Source organism: Choloepus didactylus, chromosome 8, assembly GCF_015220235.1.
Source record: "Choloepus didactylus isolate mChoDid1 chromosome 8, mChoDid1.pri, whole genome shotgun sequence".
Classification (NCBI taxonomy): Eukaryota; Metazoa; Chordata; class Mammalia; order Pilosa; family Megalonychidae; genus Choloepus; species Choloepus didactylus.
This window is the reverse complement of record NC_051314.1, coordinates 142146833-142169632: the sequence shown is the minus strand read 5'-3', so window position 1 is coordinate 142169632 and position 22800 is coordinate 142146833. Positions and strand designations below refer to the sequence as shown.

General features: G+C 48.0%; 1 protein-coding gene and 1 non-coding gene across 2 annotated transcripts in view; both read right to left on the bottom strand.

The window, feature by feature from the left end:
• CAMK1D (calcium/calmodulin dependent protein kinase ID) overlaps positions 1 to 22800 on the bottom strand; it is a 420857-nt gene that overhangs the window by 322573 nt on the left and 75484 nt on the right. The gene's annotated exons all lie outside the window — the stretch shown is intronic.
• On the bottom strand, positions 17530 to 17657 carry LOC119543555. The gene has a single exon (XR_005218623.1). It is a non-coding gene; the product is annotated as a U6atac minor spliceosomal RNA (small nuclear RNA).

The window sequence follows — 22800 nt, the reverse complement described above, 5'->3', positions numbered from 1 at the left end:
AGAGGCTGGCAGGAGCGGGGTAGCTCACAGGAGGTCATCCACGTATGCCCAAAAAAGGTTAGCACAAATCAAAATGTTCCAAATAAAACAGGGCACTTGTTCATTAAAGGGTCCCTATGAAAAATCCTATTTTAATGTGACAGACTCCCTCTTGATTTCACCTTTTGGATAGGTTTAAATTTTCAGGCATGGAATTTTATGCCTGGGGCCCCCATGAGTCTAATTCTCCACGACACAAAGAATGAACTATGAGAGGCCCCAATTTTTCCAGCTCTGCTCATTCATGGGTGTCCTGAGAAACCCTGTCCTGGAGAAGGTGACATTTTGGCCAGGCCATGGAGTATGAGCTTTCTTCACAGACATCACAGTCTCTGACTCGAAGCCCTGGGGGTACAGTGAAGTGCAGGTTCTGCAAGGAGAACCTGGGAGGGGGTGTCAGAATCCCTAGGAAGCTGAGGATCCCAGATGTACCTGGCTGGCATGGAGACCCCAGACCCAGGCTCCCTGGCAGGCAAACCACCTGACCATCGGCCCTCTGGGCAATCTGATCGCCAGGCCCCCAAAGGCCACCGGAGCAGAGCCACCTTGGGCTGAACTTCGTTCTACTATGAATTATAATACTATACAAGAGGCTAACACACACTCACAGCGCTATCAGGTGTTAAACCCTAGATAAGCTGCAGGGAATAAATAATATTACATCTGGGCATTTGTAGCAGATTGCTTCCAAAAGTTCAAACACTCCCTTATCTGCGACCTTCCTTGGACTCAAGGCTCCTGGAGAAAGTATTAACACTCTCTGCCCACAGATAAGGAAACCAAATGATGGAGAGTTTTGAGTAGTTGGTCCCAGGCCCCACGAGCTGCAGACTTGGAGCTGGAGCCCAGCCCCACCACCCATCCCAGGACCCTGCCATGCTCCAGGCCCTCCACCCAGGCCCTCCACTTCCCCGGGCTAAACCGGCTTCATCTAATCAGGTCTCCCCACCCTCCACCTAAAGAGGGATGGAGGCCAGCAGGTATGCTGGGGTGAGCTGCCCTCCATAGATCTGGGGGTCTGGTGCCAGCTGCTTTCTGGGCTCCAAGCATGGGTGTCCCCCACCCCTGCTGGGCTGTCTGTCTCTGCTTCCCCACACTCACAGACACAGGGACACTAAAACCCAAGCAGTGCCCCCCACAGCTGAGAGGTGGCCCGCTCCCGACCCCAGGCCTTGCCCTCCCTCCTTTCAGTCTCGCTCACTCCCAGCAGTAATCGGCTTTAGCCATATTAGCTAAAAATATACTTTCCTTCTCTGCAACACTTACTAATGCATTCTATTTCGGGCCCGTTTGCATTCTTCCTTAGAAATACCCATATCAGTAGCACCAAAAACATGCAAAACATTATAAAGACGTTTCCTTCTCCAAGGTTCCTCTTTGCTAGGCTCGGCTTTGCACACTCGTCTGCAAAGCACAGCTCTGCACACTGGATGGTGATGGCGAGCAGGCGGAAAGAAAGGAAGCAGCCAACGAGGAAGCAGATTTCAGGGAGGCTCAGGGGGGTTGCTGGGAATCTGGACCCAGCTGCACGACAGCCACCGGAGCCCCAGGGCCTGCGTTAGAAACCCGGCTCAGGCTTGTTTCCAGCAGCCAGACTCAGCTGGAAAGATGCTCCCCACATCTGAGGCCAGGGGTGGCGTCATGCTCACCGCACAGGGTCCCCATGTGAGCTCACCCGCCCCGAGCCAGCTTCCCTGATGGCAGCACCTCCTCGGCTGCCAGCAGCTCCCCGCCTTGCCTAGCATTTCCAAGAACTCTGGCTTGTTCCTGTAATTACGTGGCAGCAAATGACAGCTCTCCATCTCCAAGCTTCGCCTTCCTGCAGGGAAGGAGGTAGAAAATTATTGTCTGACCCATTTTTAAAGCCCTTAATCCATGCTTCGTTCTTCCTGTTTTATCCCAGCATCTCCTATCACTGGCTTTCTTTTCTCCGAACATATATTTAATGCACATTTGCTATCTGAAGGTGGAAAGCAACTGTTGGCTGCAGAGAAGGCTACTGAAGAGGGGTCAGGCAGCAACTGCACCCCAGGGATCTGGGGTCCCAAGTGGAGGCTAGAGCTCAGAACCCAGCTGGTGCAATGTCTGTCTGTCCGATATCCAAGCTCCTGGGTGACAGACATGTGGATAAGCAGAGAGAAGAGCCTGAGCCTTTCAAAGGTCTCAGGACCTCGGCTGAACTCCAGAGACGAAATCAGCTAAGTTTCAAAAGAAAAAAAAAAAGGCTGAACACAAAATGGTGACCACCCTTCCCCCAACAAAGACAGACAGGAGCCCCCCAAAGTCTGGAATCTGGGGGTATTGCCCAGCTCCACACCCAGGGATGCAGCTGGGCAGAGAGTGTCAGGAAGGAGGAAGCTAATTCAGCCAACGTTATAATGAAAGGTCCAAAGGAAAAAGGAACAGGAAGCTAAGAGCTCTTCTCCAGCTGCACTCTTTTGCACATTTAGCTAGAAGTGTGATCTGGAAATAGTTAACAACCCTGCAATAGGCGATCCTAACCTCAGAGCATTTTCTGAGCCTCAGCAATAGTAGATCTTATCTATCTAGGCTTTATTCCACTCTCAGTAACAGAAAACACCAGTATAGACAGGGAACACTCCAATACGAGCATCTGCTCCCACAACCAAAGAAAGCAGCCACCAAATTTGTGTACATCCACACAACAAAAGACAGCCCCACTGTCTGTTTATCATGCACACCCAGCGGGACTCTTCCCATAGCAGGTGCAAATGCAAATGCATGTGTGTTATATATACACACTCGTGGAAAAGCCCACTAACATTGCAGCCCAGTTTTCCAGGCCTTGTCCCTCTGCAAACTCCACTGCTTGTCTGAAGAACTTGCCCTGAACTCTGTAGCAGCCTGCACAGAAGAATTCAATGCTGGAGAAGAAAAACAAATTCTAGTACTCAAACTTTCTTTCCCTGAGCAGAAGCAGAACAGTGAGAGTGGCTGGTGAGATTTCTTCAGCAGGCAGAACAGAGGCTATTTCTCCATTTAGCTACCTTGTGGTTTAAAAGAAAGGGACGTGCGTGCGAGCTGACCCCCGAGGTCCCTGCCAGTACCCTGCATTTGCTGCACAAGCTCAGAACTCGATTTGCAATAAATGCCAAATCCCCTCCCAACCCCCTCCTCCTCCTTCTATGCTGCGGTGTGCACTGGGAAAACCAGGAGGGCGGGGGAGGGAGAAGGTAGGAGAGGTGGCAGAAGCCAGCCCTAGGTTCCACTGGCCTCCGCTCAGAGAGAAGCTAAGAGGATTAGAGGGGTAACTGTTGCTTCTGGAAGGCTTCAGCTATAAGATGTGCTATAAATACCAATAACCGCCCCTCCGGGGAAAACACATTTCATTAAGGCAGAGGTAAGTGCTGCATCCGCCTGCAAGAGAGATGCAAGGCCTCGTGGGGTGTGCTGACATCCTAAGCGGCCTGGGAATTACCACTGGGTGTAGGAAGTGACCCACTCACGCTGACCAGAGGCCTTGGCCAACTGGCATCTCATCTGCAGATCCCTTTTCTGCAGCCCTTCTGCGTGCCCTTATCAGGCACCTACCTTCTGCCCAAGGTTAGGGGATGGGCTCTGCAATCTCATGTTGCCCCTCAGGGCTTTAAATGTAGTTCCTTTAGTATCAGCGTCCAGAGGGAAGAGGAGAGATTTACCAATTGGGTGTGGGCTGAGCATTTACCCAGCGCCTGGTTCTGTGTGGAAAACAGAGAAAAAGTAGACCAGGTTCCCAAAGCTGGAGCTGACCGGGCCCCAACAATACAAGGTGTTTAGGTCTTTGTTAATCTTTAGGGGGCAGGCAGTGGTGTCCAGGGGAGTGGAAAGGAGAGCATTTATCACTGCTGTGGTGAGAACTGCCAGTACACTGTGCAGGCTGACTTAGTGGGTATCATCACGGTTTTAAGTTCTGTACAGACAACGCATTCCTTTATCTTCTGCACCAAGCACCCAGGCGGGTGGGATGCACGCCACTCCAAACCGTGGAGTCAGAAGCCCTGGCTGCCTCCTGATGGTGAGCGGGCATCTCTCTCCTGCAGGTTCCTGAGCTGTACTTACCCTAAAGAAAAGGGCACACCCGGGGGATCGGCCAAGTCCGGGTGCAGATCCCATTCTCCCACTGAGCTGTGGGAAAGCACGGGGTCTCAAAGTGAGGTCCCCGACCAGTGGCTTCAGCGTCGCCTGGGAACGTGTTAGAAATGCAGATACTCAGGCTTCAACCCTGACCTTCTGGCTCAGAAACTCTAAAGGGGCAGGGGTTGCAGCAATCTGTGGTAACGAGCCCTTTTGGTACACGCTCAAAGTCTGAGAACCACCGGCTTCGAGAAAGTTGCTTGAATTTTTCGGTGTCACAGTGTCCTCATTCATACAAAGGGGTTACAATCACTCCTCTCAGAAGGCTACCGTAAGAATTTAATGAGACAAGGTAGGTCAAGCACACGGTACCAAATCCCAGACACAACCCATGTAGGTCATTGATACTGAGAGCCGCGTGCAATGTTATCACTGTCAGAGGAGCCGAACTACAGAACAATTGAGAAGCAGCTGGAGTGAGGCTGGAACCCCGAAGAGCCCTGACCACCAGGGAAGGGGTTTAAAGGAGAGTCGGGGCCGAGAAGAGGAGGGATGGGTAGATATTACTGTCCATTGCCCAAGGGGCTTGGAGCCCACAGCCCTGCAGGACGCTGGGGTCACTGACCCAGCCTGCGAGATCCATGGAGACTCCCTCAAAGTCTGACTCCATGGGGGTTTGTAATCCCAGAAGACAAAAGCATGCCCCAATTCACTACTAGAACGAGGGGACTGTGGGATTGGAGGAAGACTCGAGGTGTCTGGGACCCGAGACTGGCACCTGGCACGTGTAACATCTCGAGGATGTGCTCTGAAGGGCTGGTGGGCATTTTCAGTAGGGAAGTTGGCACAGAGAAGCATGATATCCATATTAGAGACCAGCCGGGACACAGATGAGGAAGAGAGCAAGCTGGAAGGGCCCCTTCCCGGATCCACACCCCAGGGCCTGAAACAGCCCCCACAAAGGCCCTCAGGGCCCCCGTACCGGTTTGTATATATTATGTCCCCCAGAAAAAGCCATGTTCTTTGATGCAATCTTGTAGGGACAGATGTATTAGTGTTGATTAGATTGGAATCCCCTTTGATTGTTTCCATGGAGATGTGACTCAATCGACTATGAGTGAAATGTTTGAATGGATAATTTCCATGGAGGCGTTACCCCACCCATTCACAGTGAGTGTTAATTGGATCACTGGAATCATATAAAGGAATTCACAGACAGAGAACCAGAGAGCAACTGAGAGTGACATTTTAGAGAGCAGTTGTAACTAAAAGAGGACAATATGCCCCAAGAGGAACACTTTGGAGAACACCATTTTGAAACACAACCTGGGAGCAAACAGATGCCAGCCACAAGCCTTCCCAGCCAACGGAGGTTTTCTGGACACCACTGGCCATCCTCCAGTGAAGGAACCTGATTGCTGATGTGTTACCTTGGACACTTTATGGCCTTAAGACTGTAACTGTGTAACCAAATAAACCCCCTTTATAAAAGCCAACCCATTTCTGGTGTTTTGCATAACAGCAGCATTAGCAAACCGCAACAGCCCCCAAACAGCCAGAGGCAGTGGACACTCGTCACTCTTTTTGTGCTCTCTGGCATCTAATGGTTCACCACTCCCAGCTCCCTTACCCGTCTCCCCCTGCAACTTCTGAAACACGGTTCTGTCCTGGTTCTCACAGTATCACTTGGGCCAGCCCTTCTCAGTCTCCTTCATGGTCTTGTCTTCCTCAGCCCCTGTGGCTACTGCACCAGTCCTGTCTGTTCCCGGCTGTGATGGGACCACCATGCGCACGAAGACAGCGAAACGGAACTGAGATTGGTCAGAGCCCTCCCTCCGTCTGGCTCTGTCGCTGCCCCATTGCCCACACCACGGACAGCTGTGGTTCTCTCCTCTTCTCGGGCCTTGGGTTCCCGTCCCCCTTGTCACAGGGGATGACGCCACATCTCCCTCCAGCCTGGGCGGATCCAGAGTGCTGGACCCACCCATCTCCTTACAGCCACCAACAGCTCGAGCTCAAGCTGGCCGACGTCACTCCATTTATAGTGGCAGGATTGGAGCAGGAAAAATAGAGAGTTGAGTTTGCTAAGGAATGCAGATCAGTAAACCTGGTGATGAAAGGTGGATAATGCCAGACAATGCAGCGATAGTAAGAAAAAGGCTGTAGTGGCAAATTACAAAGTTCAAAGTCATGTACACTTAGATGGGAATCCTTACAGCATTTAATATCAAATGAGTCCAGTTCCATCCTCTCTTGCCTTTTTAAAAAAAACCCAGGAAACATCCTTCCCTATAGATACCCCAAATCAAAACTCCTGACACCATAAGAGGGATTTTTATAAAGAACAAGAAATCATCTTCTTTGAATGAGAATCTAAATTCACAGCAGTTTTACGGTGCCTTAATTTCATTTTCAAGTTCCATCCAACCGCCGCGTTGCAATCCCCCGGGCCCTGAAGTCTTTGGCGGGTCCCGGGGAGTGTGCTCCCCTGTTTTGGAGAGGCTCCATAGCTCCCCATTTGCCAGCTGCATCTTAACGACCCCGTCAGAGCCAAAAGCTCTGACACCTCAAACACCATCATCAAGTCACTCGAAAATCCCCATAATTTCTACTCCCTTTGCTGTGCTCAAATCAGCACAGTGCTCCCTGTCCCCCAGCCCATCTCCATTCTCCTCGCCGTAGCTCAGAGAGCACCACCTCCCGCTGTCCTCCAGGCTTCCTACTGATGGGGAGGAGTGGGAGCCAGTTCTAAAACACACTCCTCCTGAAACCCATCTCTAATAATGAGGGGAGAACCAGGCACCCTCCGAGTCCCTGAATAGACAGTATTATTGTTCCCAAACTCAGATCCAGCAGAGAATGAAACCTCATGCAAGAGGTGCCAGCGAGAGTGGCTGTGTCACAGGCTGCGCTCCTCCGTCTTGCTCCTCCTCCTCCCTCTTTTCCAGGGAGCCCCAAAGGTACGGTTACTGACACTGCCAGCTTCCCATCGGGCCCAGAAGCAGGCGGAATGTCCAAAATGACCGAAGAAAAGTATCTAATCAAAAACCTGTTCATTATATAGGAAAATACTTTAAATCAGAGGTGTTTACTATTGAATGCAAACCTTCGATTCCCTTAGCCTATAGGACGTATTTTGTTATAAACAAATGTTGGTTTAAAAATAGGCTCCAGAATGCCCTTTCAGCATACATAATGCTGAGAAAGAGGTTCAAAAAGAATACTGTGGTAATTTGGAGGCTGTGTGTGTTCCCCAGAAAAAGACTGTATTCTTTTAATCCATTCCTGCAGGTGTAGACCTGTTGTGGGTGAGACCTTTTGATAAGGTGATTTCCGTCCAGGCCAGCCCCAGGGTGGGTCTTAATCCTGTTACTCAAGTCTTTTATAAGAAGATAAAAGCCACAGGGAAGCCAAGAGATGAAATTAAGGAAAGCTCACAGGGAGAAACCCAGACTGAAGCCAAGAGCCCCAAAGAAGCTGAGAGTGGAGGCCAGTGAAGCCAGAAGCTGGAATCAACAAAACCTGGGAGAGAAGGACCAGCAGATGCCAGCCATGTGCCTTCCCATGTGACACAGGAGCCCCATATGCCAGCAGCCTGTCTTCAGAGCCCAGGTATCGACCTGTTGATGCCTTGAGTTGGACATTTTCATGGCCTCAGAACTGTAAACTGCAAGTTAATAAACCCCCATTGTACAAGCCAACCCATATCTGCCCATATTGCATTTTGTTAGCTTCACCAAACCAAAACAATATCCACCAGGTCCATCCACAAGAATTCCACAGGGCTTCTAAGTAGACCCCCTACATCATCTCCCTCTCTCTCTGCAGATAAAGAATTATCTTTACACAATGTGGTCTTATTCTCCATTTTACTTAAAGGCCTTGCCCCGGCTCCACAAGGCCTGCAGGATAAAGTTCAATTCTGAGGGTGAGAGGTAGCAAGCTGGGGGAGGGAAAGCAGACTCAGCCCAGACTCCCAGGCTCCAATCCTGGCTCCAGCCCCTCTTGGCTGTGTGGCCTTGGGCAAGTTGCTCAGCCTCTCTGGTCTCAGTGTTTTCACCTGAATAATGGATACACTAGCAGTACTGCTCTCTCACACTCTGGCCACTGTTATATTTTGTATGTGAGGATCTCCAGGATGTGGCCATGGCCTATTTTTTCCAAGAGCCACTCCTGCCCAACATTTCTGCACACAGCCCTGCCAGACAGCCTGCATGCACACTCCGCCGTTTATGCCTCCAGCTTCCGCACCTGCAGGTCCCTCCGCCCCACTCCATCCAGCTCACCAGTGCTGCCTCCTCCTTCAGGATCATCAGGTACTGCTGATGTCTTTCCTGACCCCCTGGACAGAAGAAGGCTTACTTGCTTCTGCACTTCCATTAGAGTGACCTGCACATTGCGTACCTGCTTGCTTACCTGGCTCCTAGGTAAGGAGTAAAGGGCTCCTTGAAGACAGGGGCAGGATCTGGTCATCCCTGTACACACAGCCTCAAGCAAGGAGGAAGGGGCCAGGCGTCTGACCTCAGGGCAGGATCCCAAGGACCCAGGAGGAGCCGCAGTTGTGCATGGACCTCGTGGGGGTCAAAGAACAAGTGGGGGTCACAGAGCACCTGGGGGAGACAGGCCACGTGAGGGTCACAGACCACCTGGAGATCAAAGATCACATGGGGTCACAGGCCCCTTGGGGGTCATGGACTATGTGGAGATCACAGACCATGTGGGAATCACAGGTCAACCAGGGTCATGGACCACATGGGGATGACAGGCCACGTGAGGGTCATGGACCACTGGGGGGGGGTCACAGATCACACTGGGGTCATGGGCCACATAGGGGTCACGGACAATGTGGGGGTTACATACCATGCGGTATTATGGGCCATATGGGGGTCACAGACGATGCGTGGGTCACAGGCCAACCAGGGTCATGGACCACCTGGGGGTGACAGGCCATGTAGGGTCACAGATCATGTGGGGTCATGGGCCACGTGGGGTCACAGACCTCGTAAGGATCACGGCCTCACCAGGACTGAGGCAACAGCTCTCTCAGGCATGCGTAAACACAGACAAAGCCTGGGAAAGTGTAGCGATGCCACGTGCCGCATCTCCAACGCCCTACTCCTGAGCACAGTGGGTGGGACACCCAGCAGCCGCGTGCTGGACAAGGGAAAGGACTAGAAGGATAGAGGCATCCCTGATGAAACGAGCACTGCAGCCCGGCTCGGACACAGCTTGTTCAACACCCCACTCCTTTTGTGGTGCTGTCCATCAGAGAAGGAACCTGAGACACACACCTGGGTGGGGGGGCAATAGTGGAGAACCGGGGAGGGGAGAAGGGGGCTGGGGTACCCTGCAGCCCAGCACACCATCCTTCCCAGAACTCTGAGCTAAGGGCCCTGCACCACACCTTAGCTCCCAGCTGACCCATCCTCCAGCATTGGCTGCCATGCTCCGGGTGAAGGACCAGGACTCGTCTGGCACAGGCACCAGCACCAAAGCCAGCCCCTGCTGCCCACTAAGCCCAAGGCTCACCAGGTTCCATTAGAAGCCCATCTAGAGAACCCATGGGCCTCATGCTCAGAAAGCAACGCGGAAGAGAACCAAAAAGGAAGCCACTCCCCCGGTGCCCAGGACATGGGGGGTCCCGCCAGGTGACTCCCCCTCTTGTAGAGAAGCCAGCTGCAGCCCCTGGCCATAGGGAGCACGTGGATGGGGAAACCAGGACCCAATAAATGGCTACTCAGCCTCCAGCAGCTAAGCAATTTTGACAAACCAGAGAGTAGAACTAAAAAGAAACACATAGGAAAGGAAAATTGGAAAAATATGTATGGGAGGAAGGAGGGAAGAGAGCAGAGGAGGTGATGAGAGGATGCTGATGGTATCTGCAGAGAAGCAGGAGCTCGACACCAGCTCCAGCAGGGCCTCCCGCTCCCAGGGCCCCTGCAGTGCACAGTGGCGACATGTGGGGCCGTCGGACGCACGCAAACTTCAAGCCAGGGTGGTTCGTCGGGATTCAAAAGGCATATGTGATATTTTAGGAATAGATTTATGATATGGGAAAATGCCTGTTTTTGTTTCCTAGGAGGCTTAAACCAATATACTGAAATGGTTCAGCTTAAACAACAGGAATCTATTCATTTACAGTTAAGAGTCCAGGAAAATGTCCAAGTCAAGACATCATCATGGCAATGCTTTCTTCCCGAAGACGGGCTGCCGGCGAGTCATGGTCGTTGGCTCCTCTGCCATGTAGCAAGGCTCATGGCAGTATCTACTGGCCTCCCCCTTCTGTTCCAGGTTCCGTTGCTTCCAGCTTCTTGTTTCCATGGCTTTCTCTCTCTGTGTGGCTGAATTTCTGTCTCTCATAAAGGGCTCCAGTAAGAAGATTAAGACCCAGCCTGAATGAGGTGGGTCACAGCTTAACTGAAGTAGACTCTTCAAAAGGTCCTACTTACAAATGGATTTGCATCCACAGGAATGGATTAATCCAAGAACATGTTTTTCTGGGGTATAGACAGCTTCAGTCCACCACAGTGTCCAAGATACATCATTTGTGGAAAAGGGAAGAAACAATATACAATACAAAAGTAATTGTGTTAACTACGCACAGAAAAAGTGTAGACATACAGCAAACATGTAATCCCTTTAACAGTGTTTCCTTCTGAGTGGCGTAATTCGGGCTGATTTTTATATTTTTCTTCAAGTCTTTATATATCTTAAAAGGAAAAAACACAAGCTTTCCTTAACTTAAAAAAGTAGGTTTACACATACCATACAAAAAGTTAAAGTTTTCAAAGGCATGATAGAAAATCATTATAAAATCCTGGAGGCAAATGTAGACAGATCTCAAGGCCAACAGCACTTATATAATAACGGACATTTGAGGCAATTTGAAAAACCTAATTATCTGGTTGCTTACTCATACGTGGACATTTGGGTTCATTTAGACATATCTTTGGATCCAAAGGAAAATCAAGCATATGCTCACTTTTTTCTGGTTTTCAGCCCTTTATTTAAATATCAGAATACGCCCTAAAGAAAATGATCAATACGTGAGAATAATGACCTAGTAAACCAAAAAAAGTGAAGATGGAGAAAACACTCTGCCAAGAATATCCAGGATCTAAGAGAACTGATTCTATCTAATGGCTTAAAAGAATAATTTAACACACGTATTTACCAAATCCCTTGAAAGGATCACTTCAACTGAATTGTACTCCTAGGAAATATATAACATTATTTCCTCCAGAGGGTACAAATTTTAAGAGGCGGGTTCACGAAACCATATTAAATACGTATGAGAGCTTAAGAACTCATACAAAAGCACTTTATTATATTAGCTCCTCCTGGGAAAGAGTTCCCGGGGAGCCCACGTGGCAGGCTGTTTTGTGGTTATTGGTTTATGAATCAGCAATTCCTACGAGGTGCGTCTTCTATTTTCTAGAGCTGTGGCAGAGAGCGGCAAACCACACAGGGGAATATGACGCAAAGGCCGCCTTGGACGGAGAAGCATACGGTGGACAGGCCCTGTCGCCCCAGAGGGCAGCCTCACTCGGGAGCTCCAGGATGACATCTTCTGACTCCGCGAAAGAGAAGGGGACAGTGAGGGGACCACTACCTCCTAGCCTAGAAGACTGAACTCAACGCAGGCGTGTAAAACTGCCAGGTGGCCTTCTCTCCCCAAGGAGACACAAGGCCGGACCCTGCTCCGGAGGGCCCCTCAGGCTCCCAGGGGTGTCCAGGGCCCAGGGGACACAGCATGCCCACCCACCCACCCCGTCCTTGCCCTGTTTGCTCTGCATCTTCCCACCCTCCGAATCAATGCACTGCCAACCCACCTTCACGAGGCCCACGGCCGGGCGAGCTGCTGAGGATAGCCCCGGAGCTGGCCGTGGAGACTCTGCACAGATTCGGGGAAACAGGCGGCTGAGCAATGAGTAGGAAGGGCTCCAGGCCCTCTCTGGCACTAGCTACTTGCTGCCTGAATCCAGTAATGGAAACCACTGGAAAGGAAAGGATGACAGAGGCTCAGGCTCCTCGAAGCTTCTGGAAACTCTGGTTCCAAAGGGGGAAGCTGGGGTCTGGAAGTTGGGTGCAGGCCAGGCTTTGGAGGCTTTGGCCCCAGCATGCCCAAACCCCTCCTCCCAGGGACAGGGAGGTTGGGGGGAGGGTGTTGCCAAGGGTGGGAAAGCACCCACCAGAGGGCCGGCCACCCCTGGGGATCAAGGATGTGCTGCCTTCTGTCCCTGGGTGCCCCAAACAGCCTTTCAGTGCTCCCCTCTCACCCTCGGAAATCCTCCCCTCCCCACTGGGGACCCCCTTCCCCCAATCACTCCAAGTTCACGTCCCCTCTGAAGCTAGAGCCCACCTCACCCTGATGGAGGTCCAGAAAGCTCTGATTCCAGCTGTGCCACGGGGCACCACCTGGCTTTTATTCTCATCTCATTTTACCATTTTAAAATCACCTTAAAAGACAGATTTGAATGAGCTTGGTGGGTCATATGCATCACATGAGTGAACGCCCCAGTGTCAGCCTCCAGGCTGGGTTATCATATAACAGTTTAACAAGACGTTCCCATTGGGGGAAAGTGGGGAAAGAGCACGTGGGATCCCCCTTATTACTCCTTACAACTTCATGTAACACTACAATCATCTCAACAAAAATTTCTATTAAAAAAAAAGACCCAAAAAATATATTTTACAAGCTTCATGTGAATACAGACCAATCAGGAAGCCAACCTACTTAACAGATGGTGATGCAAACTTAGCCTGGCTTCCGGGGATGCTTCTGATGCTAACTGATTCAACTCACGTATATGTCACCCTACGAGGGGCTGGTCACACTCGCCAGGCAATAGGACGTCTGCTCTGCTGATGTTTTCAGAATTGTAAAGAACAGAGGTGAGAGGAAAGCCGTTTAGGGAGAGCTCCAGTAACTGACAGTCGTAGTTTTTAAATAGAGGTGAAAATATTCAGGCAGCCATTAAATAATTGCACTATATAAAGTTGGGGCACTGTTCAAATAACGATCTGGCAGTTCACTGAGCTCCATCTGTAAAGAAAGCTGGAGGGCAGATACCGACCACCAGCTCTTATAATATACTACACACATCAGCACATTTTCCGTCCTTCTGCCCTGCATGTATTTATGAGCCAGTTTCCCAAAGGGCATGCAGAGCATGGAGACTTAACCGAAAAGGAGGATGACCTCATGACACTGGTTTGCTTCAAAATGCTGAGTTATCAAAACCTTGTGTGCCTCTTAGCCAGAAAGTTCCATGTGGCTCCTGCTCTCTGCACTTGGGGGCATCTGGTGGGAGGTTGATAAGAGAATGAGGGTGAAGCCAATTCATTGAACCCTACCCGCCAAGCCCTGATATATTGTCTCACTTAGTCATTCAACAATCAGATGTATTGTTTTGAGCTGCATCTTAAATAAGCTTCCAGAACCCCAGCTCAGCCTTTCCATGTACAGCACCCTTCAGCTGGCTGGCACCAGGTGAGAAAAAAGGCACCACAAACTTGGCAGTCACAACCTCAGATGTTGTTCTAGTTAGCTAATGCTGCCAGAAGGCAAAACACAAGACATGGATCGGCTTTTATAAAGGGGGTTTATTTGGTTACACAGTTACAGTCTTAAGGCCATAAAGCATCCAACGTAATGCATCAACAATCAGGTACCTTCAGTGGAGGATGGCCAATGGTGTCTGGAAAACCTCTGTTAGCTGGGAAGGCTCGTGGCTGGCATCTGCTCCAAAAGCTCTGGGTTCAAAACAGCTTTCTCCCAGGATGTTCCTCTCTAGGCTGCAGCTCCTCAAAAATGTCACTCTTAGTTGCTCTTGGGGCATTTGTTCTCTCTCAGCTTCTCTGCAGCAAGAGTCTACTTTCAACAGCTGTCTTCAAACTGTCTCTCATCTGCAGTTCCTCTCTCAGCTCCTACATGTTCTTCAAAGTCTCCCTCTTGGCAACAGCAAGCTCATTCCTTCTGTCTGAGCTTTTATAGGGATCCAGTGAACTGATCAAGGCCCACGCTGAATGGGCAGGGCCACACCTCCATGGAAATCATCCAATGAAAGATCTCACCCACAGTTCAGTGATCACATCTCCACGGAAACATTCAGTCAAAAGTCTCCAACCCAATCAACATCAATACATTTCCTGCCCACACAAGACTGCATCAAAGATAATGGCGCTTTGAGGGACATAATACATCCAAGCCAGCACAGATATGAAAAATTGGTTGATAAATAGATGTGCTGGTGGCTTATAAATTCTTGTTGTTTGCTTAAAAGGATAAGCTTTTGAATTATAAACCACCTAAATGAACTAAAATACTATTAAGTATCAACATATAATAAACTTACAGATTGGAAAAAAAAAAAAAAAAAACAACTCAGACTTCATTTTCATTCCCTTAACCCAATTAGTCAGGAAGTAAATTTGCTCCATAATCCTGGACTAATTGGTTGGAGAGATCTGCCCTCTGACGCCTGACACATACCCCACGCTGCTCGCCCGATGGGACTTTGACACGAGACTCCCCTTCTGTGATGCTCATTTCTCCCTCTTCACAGCCAGGCCAGGTGCAGTCAGGCCCCATCCTCTGAGATAATCCACCAACCTGGTCTCACCCCGAAAGAACCCCTGTTCAATACCACTCCCAGGTACAACGACTCAATGGCTCACCAGGACCCAAGGACTCAACATAGAGTCACATTCGTGGCAGAAGTTGTGCAGTTGCTGCCTGACCTTTTTCTCTGTCTACCAGGAAGCAAAGATCACCCTGAGATTACAGGAACGCAGACCTGGCAACATTTGGCAGCAGCCTGGCCTCAAAGTCCTTTAATCAACAGACACATTTCCATCAGCACTTTTTTTTTTGCATTTCCTGGGATGACAGTGGATTCTTGGGACTCCTGGGATATTTCCGTATTAGTCTACAGAATGAAGCTCAACAGGATTAGGAAATAAAGATCTGCATTAGTCAGGGAATCCCTTAAAATAAATACGATTTCTGGTGATTTCCTCACTAAAATCACAAATCTAGGATTGCTTGTGAATAGGCTGGCTCCGTGTCAGCTAGATCTATATTCTGGACAAACATGAACTACCACAGCTGGCTGCCCAGTCTGTGCCAGATACTCCTTCATTTTTGAGCAAGAATAACGGTGGTCGTAGGTTCCAAGATCCAAAAAGCACTTTGGTCATACACTGTCTTTCCTAGGGTTTCAAACTACATTTTTCATTATTTCTCAAGTCTTGCCAAAGTTTAATGGAACCCAAAGAGACAGAGAAAAATATGTCTCTTTAAAAAAAAAAAAAAAAAAAAAAAAAAAAAAACATTTCATCATAAAAACATTTTTAAATAACCACATTAATCTTACATCTGACTCAGAGACCATGAAAGAGAAATCTGCCAGTAAAAGACCAGACTAAGAAACAAACAAAATAAAAACAGAACAAACATATTTCAAATGCCATAATAGCTACTGTGGAAATATCTCCATGGTGTTTCAGACAATGATTGTCATGAAAATAGATGGGATGTGACAGCTGTGTGGTTTATCTGTGTGTGTGTTTGTGTGTGTTTTCTCTTCAATTTTCTATAGCTCATCTATCATAATAAAGGGGCAATTTAAGTTTTAACCGCTCCCTAAATGAAAGAAATAATACAGTTTCATAGTAACGTCTTGTCCATATAAAAACCTGTGGTTACAGTCACACGTCATCTAGATCATATTATCCCCAATCTAACCCCACTTTGTGAAAGCAAACAACTATGATGGTCAAACCAACTTCTTATTTATTCAACTAAATTCTAATCTAGCCTGTCACCAACATAGGATTGGGGTCTAGTGACCCTCAAGGATGGTTTTTCATCTTTATTTGAAACTTACATAAAGTGATAATGGTATTTTGGGAAGATGAAAACCTGACCACTGTAGCAACAGTTTAAAGGTGAGACTCTCCATCGCTTCCTTATCCTGCATGCAACAATATTATTCATAAATGCACCACAAACACAGAGGACTGAATCAGCAATTAATGTTCCCTTCTGACCTCACTGTGGACTCCTTTCACCTCCCAAGGTTCCAGCTGCAAGAGCCTTCCCTCCATTAGCTGACCTCCTTGTTTGCTGTCTGTCTGTCCCCTGCAGAATGTCTACTCCATGAAAGCACGGCCCTCAACATTCCCACTGACGACCGTGTCCCCAGCATCTAAGACATGGAGCTTGGCATGTAGGAGATGCTCAACAAGCCTTTGATGGCTGCACATTTTAATTTCCCAGCTGCTAAAACAAATACCATACAATGGGTTGGCTTAAACAGTGGGAATTTATTGGCCCACAGTTTTGAGGCTGAAAGAAATGCAAAACAGATGCATCAGCTTTCTTCCCCAAGAGTGCGGCATTCTGGGGCTGACTGCTGGCAATCCTTGGTCCTGTGGTTTTTTCCACCACACGGCAATGCACATGGTGGCAGTGGCTCCTTTCTCTTCCAGGTTCCATTGACTTCCAGCTTCTTGCTTCTTCCATGGCTTCTCCTCCCATGTCCAATTTCCTCTGCTTATAAGAACTCCAGCCATGTTGGATGAAGGTCCACCCTCATTTAGACCGGGCACATCTTAACTAAGAACATCTTCAGAGGTCCTGTTTACAAATGGGTTCATGCCCGCAGGACCAGGGTTTGGGACCTGAATCTGCATTTGGGGGGACCACAATTCAATCCCCCACAGCACTGCCTTGGGCTTAGAGAAAAGAGATGAAGTAGACTGCCTCATCCTTTCATTAGGCATTCGACCAGCCTCGCTTTCAACCACCCGCTTTTGGTCTCGCTCTATGTCAAAGGGCCTGCTGACAGATTCACTTTTGTTGGCCGGCTGGTTGTTTTTTGCATGAAGCAAAAGTCAGGGCAATATAAAAAGATCCATGTCAAGAAGCCATTCCTGCACCTGCTCCCAATCATTCCATTCCCCTGCCCAGTAGAAATAAGCATTTTTATTTAATTTCTTGTTTACCTTTCCAGTGCTTCCTGCTGCAAATGCAAGCAAACCCAAATACATATTTTCATTTTCCCCTTACCTTTCTTATACAAGGCGAGCCTTCTTCATCTAGATTTTTTTCATATGGGGATCTTTCCATATCAGAACATAGGTCTTCATCTTTCTCTTTTGACAGCACAGCTCAGGGCTCACAGCCTACCTGGCAGGCCTTTCAGCTAGTCCCTTACTAATGGGCATTTACTTGGTGGTTTCTATGGTCTGCTGTTCCAAAGAGCCACAGTGAAAACGTTATACAAAGGCCACTCAGCACATGTGCAGGTGCATCTGTAGAACAGATTCCCAGAAACGGACTGCAGGGCCAAAGAGTAAATACATCTGCAATGTTGGTTGCCACTTCCGTGTCCCCTCCCTTGGGGACCTACCTGATTGTGGTCAGGTGCTGCAAAGAGGTGGTAAAGCCTTAACTGTCCATGTGCAGTACAGGTCAACCGGAATCTTGTCCGACCTTGTCAAAAGGAATGCTAACCTTCTTTATGTTCATAAGACAAAGGTTCTTCCAAACTGTAAACCAGCACAGCACCCCCCAACAGTGATATCTGAGTTTGGTCTCCCTAACCTAGTCTTCTACCATCCTCCACTTAGTCCACCCAAGTTTCCCTTTAGTAACCCCCTAGAGGAAAACAGCCCCCTAAAAGAGCCTTCAAAACCTAGCTAATACAGGTGGAATTAAATTTGCATGCACGTATTCAGATTCCAAATCAGCAGCAATTTTTTTTTTCCATCACAACCCACAAAATGACATGGAAAGAAATACACAAAAGAATATTTTAAAACCCCATTCATTCTAATTCAGGGGATCCCCAAAATACTGGTTTATATTCTCAGAGTTTTTAGTAATTCATGACTTTCTTCACAGTAAGACTCTAAAATTAGAAAACACATGCTTATTTGCAGAATTAACAAAAAGGTTCTTTTCCCACTCCTTCTAAAGGAGGCATGAGAAAACAACATACTTTCACGTGAGAATGTCACCTTTCAGGAAACTGACCCTCTGGCTGTTTTATTATCAGCAAAGAGCCCAAATGCAATGATATCCTTCAAAAAAAATTAATTTGCTAAGTACGAGTCATATGAGACTAAATTAATTCCTCTGATACAGTTCGTCTGATGCCTTCCTTTAAAATCCTTTGAAATCCTTCCTCTGAAATCCTTTGGCATAAATTATATGATATTCTGCAAGTGCTGATGAGTTCACACTTCAACTCTAGGGGAAGTTAGCTACCCTAATCAATAACCAAACTCCATCCACAAAAGATATGCACAAGAATGTCTTTAACTGCTTTATTCACAAATGCCCCAAAATGAAAACAATAAATGCACATCAACCGCATAATGGGTATCTAAACTTCATGCAATGGAATACTACACAGCAATGGAGAAAAAAGGACAATTTATACACGCAACAACGTGAATGGGTCTCACAAAACATACTTTGCAAGAAAGAAACCAGACACTAAAATAGAGGCTGTATGATTCCATTTAAATGGAATTCAAATTTGGGGAAACTAATCTAGGGTAAAGAGGTCAGCATAGCGGCGACCTTTGGGGAGAGGGGAGGGGATGTTGGTCCCAACTGGGAAAGGGAAGCAGAGAGCTTTCTGGGGGGCTGCAAATTTTAGTTTGATCTAAGTGGTTGTTACCTGGAGAGAAAAATTTGAGATTTGTGAACTTTACTGAATTTACATGTCATAGTCCCAGGCTGGCCAGCCAGTACCCGACTCCAAAAAGGGAACAAACTAGAAGCCTTTCTGCTCTCCCTATTTGAGCCACACCAGACACTTTGCAATTAGAGTGAATGTCAGAGATGAGTTTTTATTGATGAAATGAGTGGTTTGAGGGTCAGCACAATGAAAGTTAAGAATGGGCTAAAATATTTTAGTTACTCTCCTTGCACAGACAGGGTCTAAAAACCCATCCAGCAAGGCTTATAGCCTGTACCCTTAAACTTGACCCCTGAGAAGGTCCAGCCACTGGTCTGGAGGATTTCCGGCTGCCTGATGTCCATCAAAAAGGTTCCCGAGTCCTGCTTTGGGGAAGACCAGTGAATCTGCCTCCAGAGTTGCTTCCTCCAAAGTGATGCTCAGAGCTCCGAGAGGGCAGAGAGCTGAGAATTCAGCAGACACCATGGGTCATCGGAGCTCCACCTGCCCGCCTGCTGGCATGTTTTGCTTTACTAAATGGCTCATGCTTAATTTGCTCTGAAATCTACTTTCATGATAACCTGATGGTGAGGATGTGGGAGAATGGCTAAAGCTTACTGGTGACGACCATTACTCACCCCCAAAACCGCAGAGTGCATATGACCAAATAGGGCCAAGTTTGGTTCTCAGCAGGTTTGGAGACTGTTTTGGCATGGAAATGGACACACGTCCACCAGGACGACGTCTCCTTGTGAATAAAAAGAAGAACCTGGGCCAGAGTCGAGAGGCCCACAGAGAGGTGAGCAAAGAACAGAAACAGCCAAAGAAATAAAGCCCACTGGGAGAGGTTGCAAACAGCACCCCGGGGCTCTGCTGTGGGGCTCTTCCCCTCCACACTTCTGATGGTGACTTGTTTCAAGATATCGAGGACGTATTCATCATTTTTTGTGAATGACCCAACACTAATCCACATTCTAAAAGATCTTGACAGGCTGGCTCAGTGGACTGGGTCTAGCAAGATTAAATGTACAATTACGTGCGGAAAAAGTAACGGCTCAGGGAGAAAAGAGGCAAGGCTCCACAATAAAATGTGCTCTCATATTTAAAACTTCGGGATGTCAGATACCAGTAAGTTCTAATTCAATGTGAATCCAAAGTACCTGAGGGTCACCAACAATGTAATGCATATGTTATATTTCAATAAAAAGTTCACTTTAAAAAGTGGAATGCAATCTTCCCCTCCATTCATTTGCACAAAGGCCACTGTGCTGTTCCATGCTTTGTTGCAACACACCTGAAAATGAAGTACGGGGCTCTGCACTCTGTAAAGGATGGGCAAGCCCTGCGTGCCCTCTCCACCTGCTCTAAGACCTGGGCTCTCCCTTCCCTCTCTTTTCCAACATCTTCCCTGCACCTGGACAGTTCATCCCAAACCTCTCCCTCAAGGAGGGCTGCTTAGCCACTTTGGAAAGGAGGAGGCTCCCAAACATGTGCAGCCTCAATCCCCAACATCTGTGCTGTCTTGGTCCCCGTGATCCAAGGGTGGGGACCCATCAGCCGGAGGAGCTGACCCCAGACCATATAGTGCTCCTCCACCGCTCCAGAGAGGTGGGCAAGCTGCAAGATGGGCTTCCTTCTCTGGTCCCAACAACCAAGCAATGGCCAAGCATTCATCTAGCACTGGGCGGGGTGGGGACTTGCTCTGAGTTTCAGGGGCCATATCAGTGCACCAAGAAACGAGCTCCAATAGAATTAGTGTGTAGTCGCCCAGTAATAACCATTAGCCATACAACGGGCACTGCACTAAGTGTTTTATAGAAAAGCTCTCGGTCAGTCACCAGGACATCCAATGAGATGGTGGTTTCCATCTTACAGACGAAGTCGCCGGGGCGCAGGAGCTTAAAATCCTAGTCTGGATTTCAGAGCTCTGAGTGACGGAGACGGCATGTTAGGATGACACCACCATGCACTCAAAGATGGCCCCACTCCACTCAGACAGTCACACCTAATGCTTGTCACTGGGAGAAACTGTCAGGGAGAACTCCATCTCATGACTGCTTTTAAAACAGTGCAGAAGAATAAAAACAAAAAGGAAAACACAAAATCTGCCCCCCAGACTGAAACAAGATTCCCGATGTCAGAAATGTCTTTCACTTCATATTTCTCATTCAAAGTAAAAATCATTCCAGGACTGCTTAACTCTCTTACTTCTGCAAACAAACCTGGGCAAGCTCTGCAGCGTCTGGTTTAGAGAGCTGGCTGGAGGCTGGCAAGCAGGCAGCAGAGGCCCAAGGCAGAAAGCTGCCAATCATGCCCTTCCAGGACCCTGGGTGTGCTCCTGCAGAGAAAGTCGTCACACAACCAGGAAATGAAGGAAGATGCACAGCCAACCTTCCGGAACCTTCACTAACTCTCCCATGACCCTCAATGACAGTGAATGAATCTTCGTAATTAAATTACTCCTCTAGAGCTGTGCCTTCAAAGCTAAAATGAGACACAGGACCAAAAAAATTAGATCCAAATGGTCAATCCTAGAAAAGGTGAGGTTTCTTAGGGTGAATTTGGGGAATTTGGCCCAATTATTCCCAGTAGGAATAAGCCAATGGCATCTCAGGGAGTCACGGAATTCTCAAAGGCAGTCAAAGTCAAAGGAAGGTGAGAACATCACGTTTGGAAGGCAGGGAGGGGAAAACAAAACCACAGCCCCAAGGACAGAGAGTTCCAAAGCCAAAGAGTTCAGGAGTTACTGGCAGAGAGTGCAGCGAAGGGCCCAGATTATGAAAGAAAGGATATGTAATATCATGGCTACTATCCCAACTTCACAAGCCTGAGCTTCCTGGCACATTAGAAGGCGAATGATGAAGGTAACAAGTGTTATTCACAAATCCCAGCGGCCTCTCAAACAGAATACTTTCTTTTCACTAGTTGGGAATGTCTCGTTCCTTCTAAAAATGTATTCTTGTTAAAATCAGACATTCACAAAATGCCAACAATATATCTCGGTCTGCCATTATGACTGCATCATTTGTTCACCGCCAGACTGATTTTCAAAACATTGTTAACTTCACCCCAGAAAATGACGATCAGGCAAAGCAGATAAGGATGGTGATTAAAAGTTAAATGTATAAAATAAAATGACAATATAAGTTTCTGCAGTTGTCAAGGCACAGTTTATGACTTCGCATTAAAAAGAGTGGGAACTTTTTACTCTTTTTATTACTACAGGCTGTAAGAATGAGTATAATGGCTAACGGCAAGTCAGGAAAAGAAAAGACCTTGGGAAAGCTCCTGTCTATAAAAAGAGGACTAGATGGTGATACTCAGTCCTAGAGAGTCATCTGTCTTCTCCGCAGCTCCAACCTGGCATCCCGTCTCCTGCCCATGCTGTCACCCTGTGGTCACGGCAATGCTCATGCCACAAGGAAAATGAGCAGGAGAAGGCCTCTCCTTCGTGCCAAAGGAAGCCAGAACAAAAAATGGCAGGACCAAAGCTAAGTCTAACTAGACTCCAGCCATGCAATATGTAAACTATTTCCAAGGTGGTTTTGTTTTAGAACCCTTGCATGAACTCAAATTAGCATGTTCCCCTCCTCAAAGTTGTGGAGCCCAGGGAAAGGGGGGTTTCCACAGTGGGCTTTACACCTGACTGCATGAGCACAGCAAGTGGCTCCTGCCTCCACAAGGGCCAGTGCCACATCACACTGTAACTACTCACGTCTGCAACTGTCTCGGCAACTCCCTGACCATCACAGGCCACCTCAAAAGGCACACAACCTAAGTCATCCATCTACGTGTCTGGCTGTCCATCATCTGAGCTTTATAAATAAACACACCATCCCTGAGAAGAGTTTCTACTCATAAATATCTTCCCTATGCAAGCCAAAATTTCACTATTGAAGGTCAATTTCTTTGGATCTCCCTCCCGGAGTCTTTAATAAAAACAATATCTCTGAGAGAGGGGTGACGTTATCAACTGCTGTGAGCAATTGAT